This window comes from Cervus elaphus, chromosome 22 (assembly GCF_910594005.1).
Source record: "Cervus elaphus chromosome 22, mCerEla1.1, whole genome shotgun sequence".
Lineage (NCBI taxonomy): Eukaryota > Metazoa > Chordata > Mammalia > Artiodactyla > Cervidae > Cervus > Cervus elaphus.
The window spans coordinates 33,250,833-33,273,776 of NC_057836.1; the positions used below are offsets into that span (position 1 = coordinate 33,250,833).

Sequence of the window (22,944 nt, forward strand, 5' to 3'; positions counted from 1 at the left end):
ATTAAACCAATGAGAAATCCTTAAAAAATTTATAGTAATAACAAGTGTAAGATAATATAATTAGACATAAAGTTGCATCCACAATAAAATTAAATGTGCTTGATTTTTCCTTAAAACATTACAAGGTTATTGTCTTTGTTTTCCCATGGTTCTGGACCTCACTCTGTTCTCTACTATACCTTGGACTCAAAAGGGGTGTGCTCAATAAATATCTGTTATATAGAACAATGAATATGTATATGTATATGTGAACTTGCTCAGGGTTCGCGACTTACTCATGACTCAAGAACTCACATCTCAGAGAAGGGCTGTACTCTTAAAATATGCCTGTTAATACGTAAGGATGTGTCCACATGGCAGAGTTTATAACCTAAGTTCTCTTTATCAGAAGAGTGTAGGGACACAGGGCACAAATATAGGCTATTAGCTAAAGAGATTTCATACACATTCCTCTGAGATACTAATTTTTAAGCTGAGGTTGAAAATGAAAACTGGAAGGTAATTATCCTTAATTTCCAAATGCTTTAATTTTAAAATTAAACCCAGTTGCATAGAAAAGCCTCCCTGATGAAGAATGGCAATTTGCTTTGCAATGAGGGACAAAAGGGTATAATAGTTTGGGGATTAGAGGGTGTGCAATGGTCAGATTCGTGTGCAGTTACCGTAATAACGACAATGGATTGGCAGAGAGATTAAATTCAAGAACCTGATCTTGACTAGCTGCTTGTTCTGGACTCCAGGTCTGATTACTCGGTGCCTTCCAACCCCTTGAAGATGAAGGAAGAGGAACTAACTTGTTGCAGGTATCAAATACAATGACAAAAAGAAGGCAAGAACCATGTGGATGCTGTGTGGTAGTGATGTTCTTGCTAATTAAATATCAGAAGTCCAGTTTCCATGGGCAAGCCATTTGCTTCTAATCAACTCTTGGGATGCATGAAGATAGATTTGAGAATATTCAAGATAATAAGGTAAAGATTAGGTACAGATACCTCCAAAATGATTAATCATTAAATAGGTTCAATGCCAAAGTCCATGACTTTAAATTGGCAGTTGCCCGCAATGACCACTGTCAACTTTCCCATCTCCTCACCTCAGTCCCAGGCCCCTGATTTCCATGGAGCATCAATCCTTACCTTTTCTGTCTCTGCTCTGCCAACAACACAAAGGCTCAGTACCTATAATTACAAAACCACATGAATCCTGAATTAATTTGGAGTAGGATGAGGACATAGTCAACTTTACTATAAAGGAGCTTTGCTCCTAAGAAGGGGCTATGCTTATCAATCCATGCATTCCTTTATTTTTTCCTTCCAAAAGTATTATAATACCTCAAGGAACTTATAACCTAAAGATACATAATAGGATTTCAAGAACTGTGCATTAAAAGAATAAACACAGGATGAACAAATGTGCTGGGGATTAAAATGGTCATAATTCTGTAATGAACCAACCATATAAATTTGCAAAAAGATATAAAACCTCTCCTGATTATCAGTTGATATGGAGGGCTGAGAAATGTAGAGAGTTCTTAAAATTTTATCTTGTTGACTAAAAAGAGTCAATACAGGAAAACACACACACACACACACACACACACACACAATCTGACCAATGTAGGTGTTTGGAAGATTTAATAAAATCCTGAACTTTAAGATGGCATGAAGTAGAAATCAATCTACTAAATTAATTTAATAAAGGAGGAGGTGGCAGAGGACAAAATGGTTAGGTAGCATCACCAACTCAATGGACATAAATTTGAGTAAACCCTGGGACACAGTGGAGGAGAGAGTGGCCTGGCAGGCTACAGTCCATGAGGTCACAAAGAGTCAGACATGACTTAGCAACTGAACACAACAACAAAGAAATCAATCAAATATGGAAGTAAAAACAGGCAAAATTTTGGGTTGGTCAAAAAGTTTGTTCCAGTTTTTCTTTAACATATTATGGAAAAACCCAAACAAATTTTTGGTCAACTCAAGAGCTTCTGATAAAGACATAGTGAAAAAAAGATGAAGTAGACACACATTATAGGTGATCAATAAGTGCTTTCTAAAACAATTAATCCTCTATTGAAAATGATATTATAAGATAATTGTCCTATGAAGAGGTTATCAAGAAATAAAGTTGTGGGCAAAAAAGTAAAAAAAAAAAAAAAACAACAGAAAGCTTCTGAAACTATCTTTGCTCTGAACAGAGTTTCACTTCAGATAGTTTTGAAATCTGGAGAAGAAAATGACACCAATTTTTATTCCAAGCATTCATATAGTAAAAATATAATTTTTTAAAAGCTCGACTTAATAGAATATCTTGTGATTGGATTGAATGACTTTAAAATAAATGTTTGCTTAGCTGATTATTAAAAAAAATAAAAAATAAAACAATTAATCCCTGTAAAATCATTTTGGAAGTAAAATAGAGACAGAAATACAAAGGTCCATCTAGTCAAAGCTATGGTTTTTCCAGTCATCATGTATGGATGTGAGAGTTGAACCATAAAGAAAGCTGAGCGCCGAAGAATTGATGCTTTTGAACTGTGGTATCAGAGAAGACTCTTGAGAGTCTTGCACTGCAAGGAGATCCAACCAATCCATCCTAAAGAAGATCAGTCCTAAATATTCATTGGAAGGACTGATGCTGAAGCTGAAGCTCCAGTACTTTGGCCACCTGATGCAAAGAACTGACTCATTGGAAAAGACCCTGATGCTGGGAAAAATTGAAGGCAGGAGGAGAAAGGGATGACAGAGGATGAGTTGGTTGGATGGTATTATCAACTCGATGGACATGAGTTTGAGCAGGCTCCAGGAGTAGGTGATGGACAGGAAAGCCTGGCATGTTGCAGTCCATGAGGTCACAAAGAGTGCGACATGACTGAGTGACTGAACTGTACTGAGAAATACTAAGAAAAAGAATGAACAAAAAAGTGTGAAAACTAGAATTGATGTTGTTTGTACATAAATAGAATAAGCATCAAATTCCAGAGGGTAAGTATCTACAGAAACATTTTTCAGTGTTTATCAGAAGAGCAGAGTGACAAAACCATGGTACATTTTTGCAGAAATCAGTTAACACATCACAGAAACAAAACCATCTCTGGTATAAAACGTACCAGTGGTTAAAAGTTCACAGTCACCCTTAAAAATGTCTTAAGGCACACAGAAAGGAAAAAATTACTCTTATTTGCAACTAAGCAATGGGGGAAAAGGTGAAGAGTAAGCAATTATCCAAAATGGCACAGAGTTGAAACCAACAACAAGATGAACATAGGTGGTCAGAGATTCCATTTAACCTTTCACCTAAAGGCTGCCATCTTCCCGAGAGAACTGATTCTACCAGTGGCTCGGTTCTGATTCAGAAGGAAAAGAGTCACTTTCTGAGTCATAGCATCACCCTGGTTTTCCTTTCGGTCCTCTGTTCCAAGCCTACCAAATCCCAACCCATTTTAACTTGGCTAAAGGTGGCCTGGCCGCCACTAGAATTTAATGCTTCCATAAATGAACTCTGATTGACATGAACGATGAGTCAGTCTCAGAAAAACTTGTATTGCTGCCATTTGGTCAGTTTGGGGTTTGTTTTTAAAACGAACGCCAGTTGAGGTTGAGCAGAAGCCAGGGTGTGTTTTTATTTTATGTCTCAAATAAAAATAAAGAGCTGGGTATGAATAATCAAAGTGGCAGGCGCCTCCCTGGATACTTCTAAACCTTCCAAAAGCAGTCCCCAGGCTCAGCAAAATGTAACATAGTCAAAACAACCATCAACAGTATTAGTACCAAGAGTTTGCTCCAGAAAAATAAAATAATTCTGATTCCCCTCTAGTCTCAAACTCCAGTGTTTTTCAACAATATAATAAGTTAAAATATCCTTTTTGGAGGCTGATAGTCCTAGAAAGAATATCGCTGGAAATTAGAAGAACATCAGATAAAAGAAAGATATGTACTCTTATCTAGTATAACTCTTAAAACAGAGATTCTCCTAATTAGTCATATATACTGTATCGCTCTCTATGTGCTAAGTCATGCCCAACTCTTCATAACCCTATGGACGTGCAGCCTGCCAGGCTCCTCTGTCCATGGGAATCTCCAGGCAAGAATACTGGAGTGGGTTACCATGCCTTTCTCTAGGGAATCTTCCCAACCCAGGGATTGAACTCGAGTTTATTAAGTCTCCTGCTTTGGCAGGTGAGTTCTTTACCACTAGCGCCACCCAGGAAGCACATATCACCCTCCAATAGGAGACAAATGGTCAGCTCCTTGTTATTCTGAGACTGATCATCAGTTTTATGGATTAAGCATTCTCTTCACTCCCCCCTATACAGCTTTTATTTTCTTTGGATAGTTCACATTACTTACACAATCAGGAAAGAAAGAGAGAGGGGATAGGGTGAAGAAGAGGTAGTTAAAAGCAAGAGGAAACGAAAAGTGAGAATAAATAAGCTATGGATCAATTCTTTAAAAAAAAAAAGTTTACTGTGATAAGAAAGGAAAAATAGTTGGTAAAATGGGGCTTCAATAAAATTTATGGATTTTATCAACAATGTTTCCAAAAAAAGAATAAGAGATGAGAGGCAAGTATATAACAGGACAGTGGGGAATACTGATAATATTGTTCCAAATATTTGGAACACTGAATCAAAAGAAATCCAGGACTTTTTATTCTAATGTGGAATAAAGAACAATGTAAAGAATATTAGGAAAATGACTACTCCTACATTATGATGTATTTGGAAGTAATTAACCCAGTAGTTATACACCAAGATGATACATAAAAAGATATTTCAGAAAACTTGTGGTGAAAAAGAACTTTCAATTGCGCATGATCTGAGTCAAGTTAAATGGCCACTGCCTAGCTGCAAAATGCTACTGCTGATTTTCTCATGCCCTCGGCAAAACTACTCCTATAGTATTTTTATTTCAAGAAAGGCCAAAGCCTTTCATATACATTAGCACATTAACCACCAGTTTATTTCTGAGATAGACAGGTATTGTTATCACATTATAAACACAAGGCAAAAAGATGCAGAGGGGCTGGTCTAGTGAGCCCTGCGAGTGCCCTGAACTAGTCTAGTGAGGCATACCTTGTCCTCTCACCTAGAGTTGGAGCCTCAAGAATAGAAACCAATTTCAACACGGCCCCAAGCAGTTAGCACAGCCCTGGAAACTTAGTACCAATTTTTCTTAAGTTGAAAATTGAGCTCAGTGATTCAGAAAGATCTCTTGGACCAGACTGCTGCCATAATCAGAAAACAATACTTAGTATCTTCAAATGCACCCCAGCTTTTGGATCTTCAAAAGAATAGAAAAATCTTCCTAAAGAAGGGAACTGACTGTAGACCCTTCTGTGAGCCCTTTGACAATGACTGTGAAGTGTTTTTAATTGTGCTATGTTTAAATCACAGCATGGAAACAAAAGTCATGCTCTCTGTTTCAAAGTCCTGCTTTAGAAACAGATGGACATGTTTCCTCCGCATGGCAAGTCCTTGGCCTCACACACCAAAGTGAGTTTCACCATCACCCTGGATTTCCCAGAAGAGTAAAAGACATAGCTCTTCTCTATGTAAAAGTGAAAAAGTGAAAGCGCTAGTTGCTCCATCATGTCTGACTCTGCAACCCCAAGATCATAAGCTGCCAACTCCTCTGTCCATGGAATTCTCCAGGCAAGAATGCCGGAGTGGGTAGCAATTCCCTGCTCCAGGGGATCTTCCCGACCCAGGGACTGAACTCGGGTCCCCTGCATTGCAGGCAGATTCTTTACCATCTGAGTCATCAGGGAAGCCCCTCCTATAAAGTTAAAAGCTTAATAATTTTTTAATCACATAGTTGCCATGAAATTATTAAGCTTTTAATTTTACATGAGGGGCTTCCCTGATGGCTCAGATGGTAAAGAATCTACCTGTAACACAGGAGACCCAAGTTCGATCCCTGGGTCGGGAAGATCCCCTGGAGCAGGGAATTGCTACCCACTCCAGCATTCTTGCCTGGAGAATTCCATGGACAGAGGAACCTTGCAGGCTATAGTTCATGTCTGAAGAGTCAGACACGATTGAGTGACTTTCAGTTTTCATGTGATTAAAAGAGAGTTTTGCACAGTTTTAGAGCTGCAGCATTGTAACAACTAATTGTAAGCAGGACAGACCTTAGCTTTACAAGTGGAGATCAGATATGGGGAAGGATCCCTAGCTGAGATAGCAGTGGCTACACTGTGACAGATGAGTGTATCTGCATAAGGAAAATCCCCTAGTTAGGGACCACAGCAGGATCCCATCCATCACATTACATGTGAGCTCAGAGAACTGAACCTCTTGAAGCATTTTTGGCAGCAGGGAGAACTTTTAGCATCCTAATGCTTTTACAAGGCTGGATTTTCCTTTTCTCCCCCATGTGCTTCAAGATTTCATAACATGAGAAACATAGGAGCAAAAGTTAAAATGCTTTAATGGTCCCCATAGGCTATTTAAATAAACACTGTGATTGCAATTTAGACAATCTGGAGTCCATTCAATATTAAATCTCCACCCTAAGCTACAGCTACTACACAAATAGGGAATTCATGGTATACTCCACATGGCCATTTACTACTGCAAAGACTGCCTCTTCACAATCATGGGGAGGAGTTAGCCAGGCCTGACATTACACCAGTTAAATCTGTCAACAACTGGAGAGAAAGCTCTGCTGAACAAACACACTGATCCCTCTCACACAGCCTGTCTTTGTCCTGACAACACTACGACCTCACTAATCTCATACCATCCTCAGCCGTGCAAGCAGAAACTTCTTTTGCAACCAGCTGTAACAAAAGATGCCTTTCTTTATTTTCACACACTGTATGTATATATTTGTGCTGTCCCTTCCGCTTCCACCCCCGCCATTTCCACTCCATCCTACAGACCCGATCCTAAATAAAGCCTGATTGGAAGAAGTCATAAGTTAGTCCTCATCTCAGATAAATACATGAAGAAAGAGGCCAGAGGATTGATCAGGTCCTTTTGACCGGGCCCTCATAAAAATAATACTCCATGATGTACAGTTTTGTCTGCACCAGGGGAAAGAATAGATTTGAGAAGTAAGCAGGCAATAAATATCCTAAAATATGGTGTGCCAAATTGAAACAATTGGGTGGTGAAATACATAGAACCGCTGAATGTTCTTCCAACAACTTTCAGGCACCAGGAGCTTCAAGGAATCATGGTGCTCTTTTTCACTTTTATGTACTGTTGAAAAAAGTATTGTATGAGAGTAACATTTTAGCTATGGCATTAGAAAAATATTATTATTAACTGGTATTTTCCTAGCTATAAAATATAATATAGTATTTATGTGTTGGGATAAAATGAATATTTTTAGGTATAATTTACATTCAGTACAATGAAATGTCTTAATACAGCTAAAAGAATTTTTATGTATATACTTCTCTATGTAATGACATTCAGGTTAGGAGATAACATATTTCTGTTGCCCCAGATGGTTTATCCCCGCTCATTCTCAGTCAATTCTCCACCACAGGTAATGAATACATGGATAAATTTTGTCTAGAGCAAAACTAGACTAATTTACCTAATTGCCACAGGAGTTGTTGTGTTAGTCGTTCAGTTGTGTCCGACTCTTTGTGACCCCAGGGCCTGTAGCTCACCAGGCTCCCTTTTCCATGGGATTTCCCAGGCAAGAATACTAGAGTGGTTAGCCATTTTCCTTCTCTGAGGGATCTTCCTGATCCAGCGGTCAAACCCCGGTCCCCAGAATAGCAGGCAGATTCTTTACTGCCTGAGCCGCCTGGAAAGTTTTGCCTAAAACAAACATCTTCAAGTGTTACATGCCAAACAGTATGTTGCAAATTTTCTTGCCTTATCTCATTTTAACTTCAGTTAATTCTAAATACAAGAGGAGACAAGTATTTTTGTACCAGGTTTCCAAAAGAAAGGATAAGAAAATCAACATAAAATTGCATCTGAAACTCTAAATCCATTACACTCAAGTGATATTATACTATATTTATATTGTATAGACCATTAAATATGCCCTGTGATTAATGGTTTAAAATTAAATGCATAGCATAAGACACTGTTAATAAGAATATCAATCCCATTCTATTTGGCAGGAACTGGGCTATTGACTTTATTGCCTTATTTAATCCTCTTATCAACCCTGTAAGGCAGCTGTTGCGATCTTCATTTTGCAGATGGCTCAAGAAGGTGAGACGATTTGCCCACTTTTAAGTAATAACTGGATTCAAATCTTGTACTTTCTGACTCCAAGTGCTTAGTTTACAGTAAGTGGTCAATAAAAGTGTGTTGTGTCACTGAATTAAAAGAGGAATAAAAATGCTTAAGAAAGAGTAGGTTATGAAAATGCCAAGCAAAATTTGTTTATCACTTTGATGATAACATTTACAGGAAAAAAATGACAGAACCTGAATGTCAGATGAAATCGTAGACATTACTTAAGTCTCTTCCCCTTGTTTTACGGGAACCATTTTCTAACAGTCTTCATTGAATCTGTTAATCGTTTATGTTCTATGTTTGGGGCTTTTTGGCCACAAAGCATGTGGAGTTTAGCTCCCCAACCAGGAATCTAACACTCACACCCTGTGTTGGAAGGCAAAGTCTTGACCACTGGCCCACCAAAGAATTCCCTCTTCCCCTTATTTTAGAGATGAACGAACTGAAACACAAGTGACCTGTTCAAAAACCCAGAGTCAGCTAACGTTAAACCTTGGACTGGAATTCAGGTTTCTCTGTTTCCATTAATGTGTTAACTATGTTCTGTTTCTTCTGTTGTGAATCAAGTACATGGCATGGTTTCTAAATAAGTTTGCAACTAAATTTGATAAGTTTATCAATGCTGCAAAGAGCAGTGACAACTAATGTATGTTCCTGAATGAAAAAACAGACTGCCATATAAAAGATGTGCACGATAAAGTAAATCATTAAATACACTCAACCACCAAAATTTATGGAACTGGTAGTATCTACAGTGAAGGTCAGAAACAGCTGAGAACGGTGATGGCAGCAAATATCAAGAAACTTGAGACCTGTTTAGAAGACACTGCAGGCTCACAGGTTTGAAAAGAAAATCATCCAAAGTTAACCCTTCATTTGATCAAGGAGGAAGTGTGCACAAGGAGATGACAGCCTTGACCCTGGCCACAAAGCTCCTTAGAGGCACTAGGTATGGCCACAGTCACTAACTCCCAGTACAGGATTTTGTCTCTGAGCACTGTTTCACCCACTACTCCATGAGACCTTGCCAAAGGAAACCTACTCCTCACCTGAAAAAGTAAAATAAAATGAAACATTAATACTAATAAAGTAGCTCACATGCTTTAAAAGATACCCATACAAATGTTAGCAGTACAATGATCAAACAGTTTCTACTTTGAATGCATTGTCGAACTAGACTTTGGCAGTTAGGACATGTTAATTTCGAAAAGATTACTAAAAAAACAAGCATAAATTAGTCTCAGAGAAGGCTGGGGTATAAGATACGTCTTTCAACTCATTCACTATACTAAAGTGTACAGCTCAAAAATGGAAAATATAGTTTTTTAAAATTTTTTCTGTGACATATCATGATGGAATGCACTTTTCCATTTGAAACTGTCAATGATGCACAAGTGATTTCATCCTGTGAACCCATGAGGAATGGAACCACATGCAAGCCTTCCAGCTGTTGCTCATCCAGAATTGTAATATTTATTCTGAAAGAAGCAAACAACAGATGCATTTGGAGAATAGGAGTTCACCTGGTTCTTACAGTATATGAGCTCAAATTCAATTTTCTAGTGAATAAACATCTTGTAAAAGAACACTCACAATCATCATCACCAAAAAAGGAAAAAGAAAAAGAAGAAGAAGCACAGTATAATAGCTCAAATTCAATTTTCTAGTGAATAAACATCTTGTAAAAGAAGCACACCATCACTGTCACCAAAAAAGAAAAAAAAAAAAAGAAGAAGAAGCACATGTAAATGGGCTAAAGGTCATTTACACTTTGGACTTCATAAACAATCTTGACTTTAATTTTTATTTTCCATACCCCTCCCATATATACTATAACTAACAAGTAACTCTTGGAGGTACTTCTTTAGAAACATGTCTTTTTTTTTTTTTCTTCCCCTATCCATTTCAACATCTTATCTTGCTACCTTCTATAAAAATGGCCTCTTCATTTTCTGGGACAATAACTTACAGTTGCTTTAAAGATGACATGAGATGTGTTTTCAGCTCTCTTTCCTGATTTACAGCCATTTTCAATAAAATTGCCAACTAGGCATGAGAATCTATGAAAACACTTCTGGGTTCCTGAAGGACCATCTATCATTTTCAAATGAACATCTGTATTAGAAAACAGAATTTTTCAATAATGATTCAAATTTAGATCTGTTACCTAGAAAGTGCTCTGATTGCACACTTCTGATATCTTCTTAAAAGAAAAATAAACACACAATGAATTTAAGCAATTGTTTTTACAAACCATGCATAAAAACAGACAATTTAAAAAAATTATTTATTGCCTTTCTACTTTATTTTTGCTCTCAGCTTTTGATTATTTGATAGGCAAAATAATAAACTTGAACATAGAGGAAACTTCTTGACAAATTTATCAGACAACTTCTTCATAAATTTCTAATAAATTATTACTAGTTTAACAAGTTTGGAGAAGGCAATGGCACCCCATCCAGTACTCTTGCCTGGAAAATCCCATGGATGGAGGAGCCTGGTAGACTGCAATCCATGGGGTCGCGACGAGTTGGACACAACTGAGCAACTTCCCTTTCACTTTTCACTTTCACGCATTAGAGAAGGAAATGGCAACCCATTCCAGTGTTCCTGCCTGGAGAATCCCAGGGACGGCAGAGCCTGGTGGGCTTCTGTCTATGGGGTCGCACAGAGTCGGACACGACTGAAGCGACTTAGCAGCAGCAGCAGTCTAACAAGTTACCTTTTTTGACCAGCCTATGCATTTCCTTTTTTCTAATTAGTCCCTTATAACATGACTCTTAAAGAGTGTACCAGTTACAATGTCATTAGCATGGAAATTTAAGAAATATCTTGTCTTTAAAAGCTAGCTTAAGTCTTTAATCCATGAGATTTAAAGTAAATTTGGTTCCCTGGAAATTAAACACTACTAAGGGGCTTCCCTGGTGGCTCAGTGGGTAAAGAAATCACCTGCAATGAAGAAGAACTGGGTTGTTCAATCCCTGGGTTGGAAAGATCCCCTGAAGAAGGAAATGGCAGCCCACTCCAGTATTATTCCTGCAAAATCCCATGGAAAGAGGAGCCTGGTGGGCTACAGGCCATGGGGTTGCAAAGAGTCAGACACGACTGAGTGACTAAACCACCACCATTTACTATAAAAATGCTGAATGTCTATTAATTTGCACTCAAAACATAACTATCTTTGTTTCTATCAAAGTTCAATGTAGACAAATATAGAATAAGTTCACTTAACTAACTGCCTCCATTTTTTTTTCCCAATCTACTTCTTACTTGTAAGATCATAGATATTTACAAATTAGATTAGAGGTATGCTTGATCTATCATCAGGCTACACACAAAAATCATATGAATTTGTTTCCTCTTCTCTCAACACTTTAGTAATGTTCACAATTTTTAAATTCTACATCTCCACTAGATCATAGATGATACCAAACTCCACAGATCAAATCCAACCTGTGTATCCGATTCTAATTCTATAGAAAGACAGTGAATGATCTCACAATCTTAAATCGGGAAGAAAAAAAAGAAGCTACCACCTGCACCTGAATAGCTACAGCAGTGATTATAAAAACTAACAATATTAAATACAGTTAAACATTGCTGTACATCTTAGTACCTATTTGATTAAGGACAAGAGTAGTGACAGACAGTTGCAATATGGAATCTGATGTTTATATTCAAACAGTACATCAGTCATTGAGCCCAAATTTACCTTACTCCCACACAAACCTGGTGTCATGCTCAATGTTTATTTCTGTAAATTACCAAATAAAGCTCAATATTCAATTTAAGAAGTCTTATTTTTTTTTCCCATGAACAAAACTTGTACCTGTAAAAGAAAATCCCAAAGCCTTTCAAGCCACGCTCTTGAATTAGCTTTCACAATTTATCTGAGAATTTTATCACAATTCTCTCAAAAGTTTTGTGCCTTATGCAGAAATTTTAACTATGACAATAGTATGACCGAGAAATTTGGTCTCTACTCTTTAGATTCATTGTTTTTTTACCCTCCACACATAAATCTGCTACTTTCCTGCTAATAGGCTATTTCAGTTCAGTTCAGTTCAGTCACTCAGTTATGTCCCACTCCTTGCTATCCCATGGACTGCAGCACACCAGGCCTCCCTGTCCATCACCAATTTTCTCAAACTCATGTCTATTGAGTCAGTGATGGCATCCAACCATCTCATCCTCTGTCATCCCCTTCTCCTCCTGCCCTCAATCTTTCCCAGCATCAGGGTCTTTTCAAATGAGTCAGCTCTTCCCATCAGGTGGCCAAAGTATTGGAGTTTCAGCTTCAGCATCAGTCCTTCCAATGAATATTCAGGACTGATTTCCTTTAGGATGGACTGGTTGGATCTCTTTAGAGTACAAGGGACTATAAAGAGACTTCTCCAACACCACAGTTCAAAAGCATCAATTCTTCAGCACTCACTTTTCTTTCTGGTTCAACTCTCACATTCATACATAGCCACTGGAAAAACCATAGCCTTGACTAGATGGACCTTCATTAGCAAAGTAATGTCTCTGCTTTTTAGTATGCTGTCTAGGTTGGTCATAACTTTCCTTCTAAGGAGTAAGTGTCTTTTAATTTCATGGCTGCAGTCACCATCTGCAGTGATTCCAGGAGCCCAAAAAAATAAACTTTGGGACTGTTTCCACTGTTTCCCCATCTATTTGCCATGGAATAATGGGACCAGATACCATGATCTTAGTTTTCTGAATGTTGAGTTTTAAGCAAACTTTTTCACTGTCCTCTTTCACTTTCATCAAGAGCCTCTTTAGTTCTTCTTCGCTTTCTGCCATAAGGGTAGTATCATCTGCATATCTGAAGTTATTGCTATTTCTCCTGGCAATCTTGATTCCAGCTTGTGCTTCATCCAGCCCAGCATTTCTCCTGATGTACTCTGCATATAACTTAAATAAGCAGGGTGACAATATACAGCCTTGACATACTCCTTTTCCTATTTGGAACCAGTCTGCTGTTCCATGTCCAGTTCTAACTGTTGCTTCCTGACCTGCATACAGATTTCTCAAGAAGCAGGTCAGGTGGTCTGGCATTCCCATCTCTTTCAGAATTTTCCACAGTCTGTGGTGACACACACAGTCAGATTCTTGGCATAGTCAATAAAGCAGAAATAGATGATTTTCTGGAACTCTCTTTCTTTTTCGATGATCCAACGGATGTTGGCAATTTGATCTCTGGTTCCTCTGCCTTTTCTAAAACCAGCCTGAACATCTGGAAGTTCACGGTTCATGTACTGTTGAAGCCTGGCTTGGAGAATTTTGAGCATTACTTTACTAGCATGTGAGATGAGTACAATTGTCCGGTAGTTTGAGCATTCTTTAGGATTGCCTTTCTTTGGGATTGGAATGAAAACGGACCTTTTCCAGTCCTGTGGCCACTGCGGAGTTTTCCACATTTCCTGGCATATTGAGTGCAACACTTTGACAGCGTCATCTTTCAGGATTTGAAATAGCTCAACTGGAATTCCATCACCTCCACTAGCTTTGTTTGTAGTGATGCTTCCTATGGTCCACTTGACTTTGCAGTCCAGGATGTCTGGCTCTAGATGAGTGATCACACCATCATGACTATCTGGGTCATGAAGATCTTTTTTGTACAGTTCTCCTGTGTATTCTTGCCACCTCTTCTTCATATCTTCTGCTTCTGTTAGGTCCATATCATTTCTGTTCTTTTTTGAGCCCATCTCTGCATGAAATGTTCCCTTGGTATCTTTAATTTTCTTAAAGAGATATCTAGTCTTTCCCATTCTATTGTTTTCCTCTATTTCTTTGCACTGATCACTGAGGAAGGCTTTCTTATCTCTCCTTGCTATTCTTTGGAACTCTGCATTCAGATGGGTATATCTTTCCTTTTCTCCTTTGCCTTTCACTTCTCTTCTTTTCACAGCTATTTTTAAGCCCTCCTCAGACAACCATTTTGCCCTTTTGCATTTCTTTTTCTTGGGGATGGTCTTGATCCCTGTCTCCTGTACATTGTCATGAACCTCTGTCCATAGTTCATCAGGCACTCTGTCTATCAGATCTAATCCCTTGAATCTATTTCTCCCTTCCACTGTATAATTGTAAGGGATTTGATTTAGGTCATACCTGAATGGTCTAATGGTTTTCCTGACTTTCTTCAACTTAAGTCTGAATTTAGCAATAAGGTATTCATGATCTGAGCCACAGTCAGCTCCTGGTCTTGTTTTTGCTGACTGTATAGAGCTTCTGCATCTTTGGCTGCAAGAATGTAATCAATCTTATTTTGGAATCGACCATCTGGTGATGTCCATGTCTAGGGTCTTTTGTTGTGTTGTTGGAAGAGGGTGTTTTCTATGACCAGTGTGTTCTCTTGGCAAAAGTCTATTAGCCTGGGTTAGTATTTCACTCTTTTGTTGACTATGATGGCTACTCCATTTCTTCTAAAGGATTGCCCACAGTAGTAGATACAACGGTCATCTGAGTTAAATTCACCCATTCCAATCCATTTTAGCTGATTCCTAAAATGTTGATGTTAACTCTTGCCATCTCCTGTTTGACCAGTTCCAATTTGACTTGATTCATGGACCTAACATTCCAGGTTCCTATGCAATATTGCTCTTTACAGCATCAGACTTTGCTATATTTTGACAAAATGTGGTCCACTAGAGAAGGGAATGGCAAACCACTTTAGTATTCCTGTCTTGAGAACCCCATGAACAGTATGAAAAGGCAAAAAGAGGACACTGAAAGATGAACTCCCCAGGTCAGTAGGTGCCCACTATGCTACTGGAGATCAGTGGAGAAATAACTCCAGAAAGAATGAAGAGACAGAGAGAAAGCAAAAACAACACACATTTGTGGAGGTGATTGGTGATGGAAGCACAGACCGATAGGCTATTTACTTCATTAATAATCACTGGCATTTAGAAACATAGCATTTAAGACTTAAATGGAAATTCAAGAATATATGTGTCAAATTTTTCTTTTGAGAGTCAAGTGTTGCTGTTAAAAATTCTGTATTTCACATAAAAGGGCCATGACCTGAGTTGCCTGGACAGTAGGAACAGAGGAAAAGATATTTAGTTTTGTAAGTGGTTACTGTAAAACTGAGGGCAGATATATGGGAGAATGGAGTCATAATCTAAAACTGTCCACCTGAATTTGAGAAACTTTTATTTTATTAAAAAAAAATAAAGGCATGACTGAACCACAATTTTTTTTTTTAAAAAGTGGTTGAAATAAAGTTTTAATCTTCCTCAATTGGAATAAAACTGGAAGTATTCATAGAATCCCATGGCTTGTGTTGTATTTGTTTGATTTTTGCTAAACCGTTTCATTCATGATAATTTTTCAAAGGAGCTGAAGAGGTCAAAGTAGAATTACACCGATGCCCAATGTGATACAAAGGAAACACTCGGAAAACACAAATGTTCGCTGAAGAGTAAGAAATGGAATAGCTGATAATTAGGTATGGAGTAAGGGAGTGAGGAAACAGAGAAGGAAGACTGCAGGAGATGGAAAACAAAAATGCTCGTAACTTTATCCCCACTGGCTTAACTTAAATCCAGCTTGTAGAACAAGGGAGTGTTTGGGGTTTTGATTTTTTGTTTTTGGATTTTCTTCTTCTTTAGCCCTTTTCCAACATGTGTGGCATCTACCATCTGGGTTTGGGTGGCTTATTATTATCTTTCTAAACATATAGTTTGATATTCCTTTAATTAAAATGGTGACCATCACCCAAAACAACTTTTCTGGAGAGGGACCTTGTAAACCCACAAAACCCAGGAATGGGTTTGTTGAACCTGCAGGCAGTTTTAAGGGAGCATTAAAGACTTGGCAAGCCCTCTGTGCTCTCATTTTCTTATTCTCTATTATCTACCCACTTAATAATTTCAGAAACCTTAATCAGACTCTGACCAAAAAAATCCACACAGTGCTTGGGATAGAATGATAATACCATCTGTTTTCATTCTTATGTGGGTTCATTCCAGCTGTATAATCCTGCATTCTGGATTGCTTAGCTTTATAATGATCCTGATATTATAGGTGATTTAAAGGAAACTCTCCTATGCCACTCGTCTCTTGCAAACATGCAGAATCTTTTCAATTTGAAAAAGTCTGGCGCATTTTCATATTCATGTTGATCACATTTGAATTCTATAGATAAATAGGACGAATCCCAATACTAAAAAAGATCCAAAGCCATTTTCTCCTTTTTTTGGTAATGGTGGGTAAGATGGAAAGCTCTTCTAAAAGAGTTTATTTGGCACAAGACTTCTAATTCTCTTAAAGTCTACATGGCAATTTTAAAAACAAAATATCTAAACCATCCCTAAAAATAGAAACAACCGACTTACTGAGAACCTTCTCTCCTCTACTCTGTTCCTTAAGAATTCGATTACAATATCATTATTCAAGTATAACGTATAAAGAAGTGGTGCTTCGGTTTCCCTCTAGTCATGGTGACAACCGCAAATTCAGAGCAAAGGTCAAATGCTTTTAAACTCTTTGACACAGGAAAAATTAGCCAATGATATGGAAAAAATACACTCCAAATAATTCATTTTTGCAGATTTTAACAATCAATATGGAGCACCATATGATAGATATGGCTCCAACAATCTGTATCAATCATGAAGATTGGCAGCGGCAAACTACACAGACCAAGTTTTGTCATGCTACCCCAGTCGATTTTACAGACGATGTGTAACCAAGACTTTCTCTGGTGCTTTCCCCGACACACCACACAATCCCTTCCAAGATCTGCTTCCAACACATTCAAGGGCTTTTCTGAACCAAACCTGACTGAAAACCTTTGGAGACTGGCACACAATTCTTATGATACTCCATGTTTTCCTTCCAATGGCTGCATCTTTAATACATTATATTGGGTCTTTCCCATCACACATTTAATGTGTGAAATTTCTAAACTCTTCCCCTTCACTTATCTAAATTGAACTTTGGCAGCCAGCAGTTAACTGTTGGAGAGTTGCTCAAAAACGATCAAACCCTTTCTAGATCTGATTGCAAAAAGTATCAGTGCCAAGAGAGAAATTTCAGTCTTCATCGTACACAAAATCAATATGTATGCTTCGCTCTGGAAAGACAGCCACCTTGAAAATAATTAATAAAACATCAAAGCTGCATGCAACTTCAAAAATCCACATGAGACTGAAGCATTTGAGGCAATTAAAAGAAATTACTAATTTATGGAAGGTGGTACTTCTCTTTGAAAGGTATTTTCATTTATATACACATATATGTATGTAAACTGAAATCTCACGTTTGGCTTCAAAATGGCAATTTAAAATCTTAACAACATATCCACAGCAATTATGAATGTTACATTAAATACAGAGACTTTGAAAAACCTTAAGAATAATTCATTTTCACTGAATACAATGCATAGCCATATTAGAATTGGAAAGAGGCATAAATTTAATATTTATAATATGTACATAGGTGACATGACCTCCATAAAAGACATGGAAACAACATACATCTCATTTATCAGCTGTATTTCACTGTCTTACAGAGTTATCTTTCATTTATTTATTCTTAAGTATATATGTCTCATTTGGTGGTGCATACTTAAAAAAACTGATTAGAAAAAAAATGACTAAGGAGCACTACATATGGAAGAGGGGAGAGACAGAGAAACACAGAAACACAGAATCATAAATCAGAGAGGTGCCTGAGAAAAGGAAAGCTTGACCAAAGAGATGATGTTTGTTCTGCCTTTTAAAAATAACCCATAGTTTTGAAGGCTGCAAATGGAAAGACACACATCCAGAATGGATCTGAAACAAGAGATACCTTAAGTAGCTATATAAAGAGGAGGATGGAAAGCAGCATTGGGGTTAGACAGATCAAGGTCCTGTTTACCTGGCTTGGGTGTTTAGATTTTATCCAGTAAGCAACTAAAAGTCATTAGAGGTTTTCAATCAGGAAGATGTCATACCCAGATTTGCCTTTTTCAAACCATAACTGGCATCGTCAATGAAATAAATTGATCTGAAACAAGAGACAGGAGGCGAGGCGTCCACTCAGGAGAATTCTATGATACATGGACAGACAGTGAGAACCTCGAGTGAGGTGGGAGCATGGACACCTGAGAGCAATTTTCTCTGTGCTCTCCATAAAGTCCTAAACTTATACATCCAACAGCATTGGTATCAAGGAACTACGTGGCTTTTTAAAAGTTTACTTCGCCTTTTAGAATATATATCTTTGTAGAGCAACTTTTCAGGCATTTCTTAAGCAAACCTCTCAATCTCATTAGCAATGAAAGGATGACAGGTTTTACTCTCAGAGTAGACTTTTTCTTTTATGAAAATATAGTGACTGTGACTTAGCACCTCTGCACCAAATGCCTTGGGAGCATCAACTGACCTACTTCTCTAATCGTCATGAATATTCCACACCTGATGATAAAGCAAAAATGAACTATGTCAGTTTCAGACTGTGTCTCCCCTTCCATTAGTTTTGCTCTGGTCAATGTCACCTCATGAAGCCAGCCAAAATGATGAAAATACATGGCATTTATTTGAAATTAGAGAGAAAGCTAGAAAGCTCTACATGGAGTTAAAGAAGCTGCATAAGAATTTAGTCAATATTTTCACTTTGAAGATGAAGAAACCTTGACCCAGTGAGATTAAGTGATTTGCCCAAGATAAAATCAACTGCTGTTAGTTTTTCTAACAACATCACAGGAATCATGTAACTATTAACCTGTATTTCTGAAGCTATTCATATTATAAATGATAACAAAGTTGTTAATGAAATTGGGGAGGGGGGGTTATTTTCCAAGGATCTACAAAACTGCATGACATGAGAATCAAAAAAATGTTGTATTTTTTATATATTTCCTATATTAAGGAAGATGTTTTATTTATTTGTATTTTTGTTAAAGGAAAGGGACAGTCATTTAGTTTTTATCTACAAAGTTGCATTAATAATATCCCAATACTCCAATGGTACTGAAACATATATACCAGTTTGAGACCATTGATTAAAATGATTGTTTCATCAGTTCAAATGTATAAATTGTTAATGAGGTCAATCTTTTGGGATATGTTCACTGATGATTAAGACCTTACAAAAATTATTGAACTGGTCAACTCTTCCTTTTGAAGTAAACTGATTTTTTAAATACCTTTTTCTATTTATAGTCTGTAGCTGCTTTGTATTTTGATAAATGATGAAACAACTATAATGCATTAGCATCTAAGTTGACCTGTGTGTTTTAAAACAGCATAATTATTCCATGATTGATTTAAAAGTGATTAGTGAATAGAAATTTTTGTGTTGTATATATTTTCTACTGTTTTACTTATTCACAGTACAAGTTATATAAGGCTCATAGGTCAAACCTCAAAATAATGACATATTATTTAAATACAGGAATAAAGGTATACCACTTTTACATCCTACTATTCTAAAAAATTTTAGCAAAACTTTCACAAAATGACTTAGGAAACAAACTCATGTATGTAAAATAAAAATATAATTCTGAAAGGACAAAAAAGCTAAAGGACACTTAAAAGCTATGTCACTGAAAAACACCTCTGCGTATTTCAGTCAGAAATTATATTTATAATGACATGACACCAAAATATGATGATACTTTGGAAAAATGTTTAGTATAGATTAACTGTCTCTAGAATTGCAATGTTAGGCACATAGAGGAGATCAAAAAATATTTTTTAATCCAAATTTGATGTTAACTATCTACAGCAATGGTATCTCCATATTATTCTTTTTATATTCTTCTATATTGCTGGAAAGTAACATCACACCATTAAAAAGATCAAAATAAAATTTGGTTCAATTGGTATCAATTTTTGTATGTATTAGTGCAGGCACATATAACATATACAATTTTTATACATATTTGAAACTGTTATTGCTAATACTAGTTTCTATTGTCTGTAGACTTCACCTAGGACTATGGACTATGTGTTGAAACTTCCAGTATTTGAAGATCTGTTTCTCTGCCCTTTGAACTGTAAGTAACTTTTGTTCCAAAATATTGTTTGCTGTATTCTCACTGATCTGTGTGCTTCTGCATCTTCCCCAGGACACCAGAGCTATACCATACTGCTTACACCATGCAAAGTGAGCACAAACGTTCGATAAGCAAAGCTGATCTTTTGAAGTCTTTGTGGGGGAAGGAAAGGCATTGTATCTAATATATGATCTTAATACATCTCATTGAAATGGTTAAATTTATAATAATTTAAAAAATGGTTGCCAAGGAAGCAAAAAGTGTTTAAGGGCAATTCTACGAACTTGTATATATGTGTGTGTGTGTGTGCGTGCGTGCGTGTGTGTGTGTATATATATATAAATATATATATATAAATATATATATATATATAAAAATTAGAATCACCTTAGCTTGGTCTCTGTAATCATTAGCAGCAATATGCTTAATAACTTGTTAGTTTAATACATATGGCATCAAAGTATAGCCCAATGATGGAATCAAGCGAAATCACAAAATGATCGTTTTCTCTCTTTACTCTAAGCTGAGCAAGGAACCTTTCCAAACAGCATGAACTCATTGGCTTCCCCATAACTCTACAGAGTTGCCATATAACTGGGAATCGGAGAGGTGAGGTCATTTCATCACTCCTCGCAAAAAAAAAAAAAATGCAAAACGTCTGCTAAATTCTGACTTCATTTGATTTACTCTCCAAGACTGTTTTTTATTAAATATGTTTGACTGCTATCTCTAATTAAATGTAGAATTAATTTTGGCAAACTAACCACAGATGCAGTTTATGTTCAATTTTATCAGACAGATTTATTTATAAGCTGTCAACTTCTTGAAAGACTTCATTTTGGAGCAGTTTTAAATTGCTAACAGTAGCTGTAAATGGAGCTACTGTTCTCTGGAACACTAAAGGAAAAGTATGCTATAAATGTCCATTCCATCTGTGAGGAATCATAAAACAATCACATTCCTTTATTTTTTTTTCCTCCTTAGGACCTTTATTAAATTAGTTCAACTCAATTAAAAATAACTTCAAAAACATTTCAGAGCCTTTTGTTTCATGGAATACTTGGAACTCTCTGCACGGAACGTCACCCTTTTAACTAATCCCTTTTAGTAAATGGAGGAGAATAGTGGTATTGTGACTTCAGACAGTGCTTTCAAGGGTCTCTACTGTACCGAATTGAGGTCACTGCAAGACAATGCTCAACACCCAATAGCCATTCAAACATTCTTCACAACTCTATCAAACGTGTCTTTCTTTCTCTCACCCGCTTTCTCTCATGGCAAACTCAGAGGACAATGGAAAAGCCTCTAGCACCATTTATGGTCACCATATTTGCACATGACAAAGTCTATTCTTCCTGGTTTGCCAACTCCCTGTAAAAAGAATGAACCCTGGGATAGATTTTCCCACCATTACTGTTATTCAAACTTAGTTTGTATTTAATTTTTTGTTGTTGTTGTTCTTAGAGGGCTGGGACATGGCATTTGAGAAGCAAACTTGCTATATTCATGCAGAGGAACAAAGCAGAGACTAAATGCAGAATTAAGTATGTCATGTTATAGCCAGCATATTCGTAATAGAGTGCACAATTTAGTATAAAACCTAGACAGATGATGAAATTGGAATTATTATACCTTGTCTTATTGTCTAGCATTAATAGTATTATAAAACTTACTGTGTACCTATGAACTGCCAGACCTGTGCCCCACAAGCACTATTTAGTATTGCTTGGGAGTTTTTATGGTTGCAGCCACAAACAAACAAAATCAATTGCTGCAAATTTTTCTCACCAGGCTGCTCCTTTTTGAAAGGGGGAAAAAAAAATGTACCCAGAGCATCGTCCTCCAAACAAACAAGAAGATCACATATTCTTAAGCTATATAGTAAAGTTGTTACGAAGAAGATTTTGATTTTAATTAAGAATGGGATTTGTAGGACAATTAGTGAGATGTAATATTCTTTGCAAGAAAACAGTACCCTTATTGGAAATACCATCTGAAATGAAATGGGGACATTTGGAGCTGCACAGAGACTTATTTCTATGGGTTTCTACATTAATGAGAAAAAAAAAAAAAAGAAGAAAATGAAGATACCTCACCTGAATTGCAGGAATACAAAAACTGTTTGCCTTTTTTCCCCTGTTAATTTTTCTTTTCAATTTAACTCATAGATATCTGTGCTATTGATCCTCTTATCATTAATACACTTTGTAAGTTATTTTTCACAGTTACTCTAAACCACTTATTACTAGGAGTATACTTCTCATTTGATGATTTTACAAAGATTATATATATATATTTATATATAATTTTATATATGTATGAAGTGAAGTGAAGTCGCTCAGTCGTGTCCGACTCTTTGAGTTCCCATGGACTATAGCCCACCAGGCTCCTCGGTCCATGGGATTTTCCAGGCATGAATACTGGAATGGGTTGCCATTTCCTTCTCCAGGAGATCTTCCTGACCCAGGGATTGAACCCAGGTCTCCCACATTGTAGGAAGACGCTTTACCGTCTGAGCTACCAGGGAAGCCTGTATAAAATTATAGTAATGATGACAGACTTCACAGTTATTTTGGATATTCTCAGCAGCCCTAATACTAAAAAGAGGGCTTTTCCTCATATTATAGAACACAATTTTTATAATTGCTTACATGTTAGAATGACCATTGCCTTTATAGTATATTCATTTTCATGTATTAGGATAACGAAAAATAGATTTACTAATCAGATGCCTGAT

General features: G+C 36.9%; 1 protein-coding gene across 10 annotated transcripts in view; it reads right to left on the reverse strand.

Moving 5' to 3' along the window:
* The window catches only part of SOX5 (SRY-box transcription factor 5), a 1,103,086-nt gene that overhangs the window by 562,526 nt on the left and 517,616 nt on the right, over window positions 1-22,944 (reverse strand). For 7 of the 10 annotated variants that reach the window (XM_043882232.1, XM_043882231.1, XM_043882225.1 and 4 more), the window contains one exon: window positions 1,137-1,178. The exons of 1 other annotated variant lie outside the window; for it this stretch is intronic. The gene's annotated coding sequence lies outside the window, so the exon portion shown is untranslated. Of the gene's footprint in view, window positions 1-706; window positions 1,179-22,944 lie in introns of all 10 variants that reach the window. 2 more of the 10 variants (XM_043882230.1, XM_043882224.1) reach the window with 2 other exon arrangements.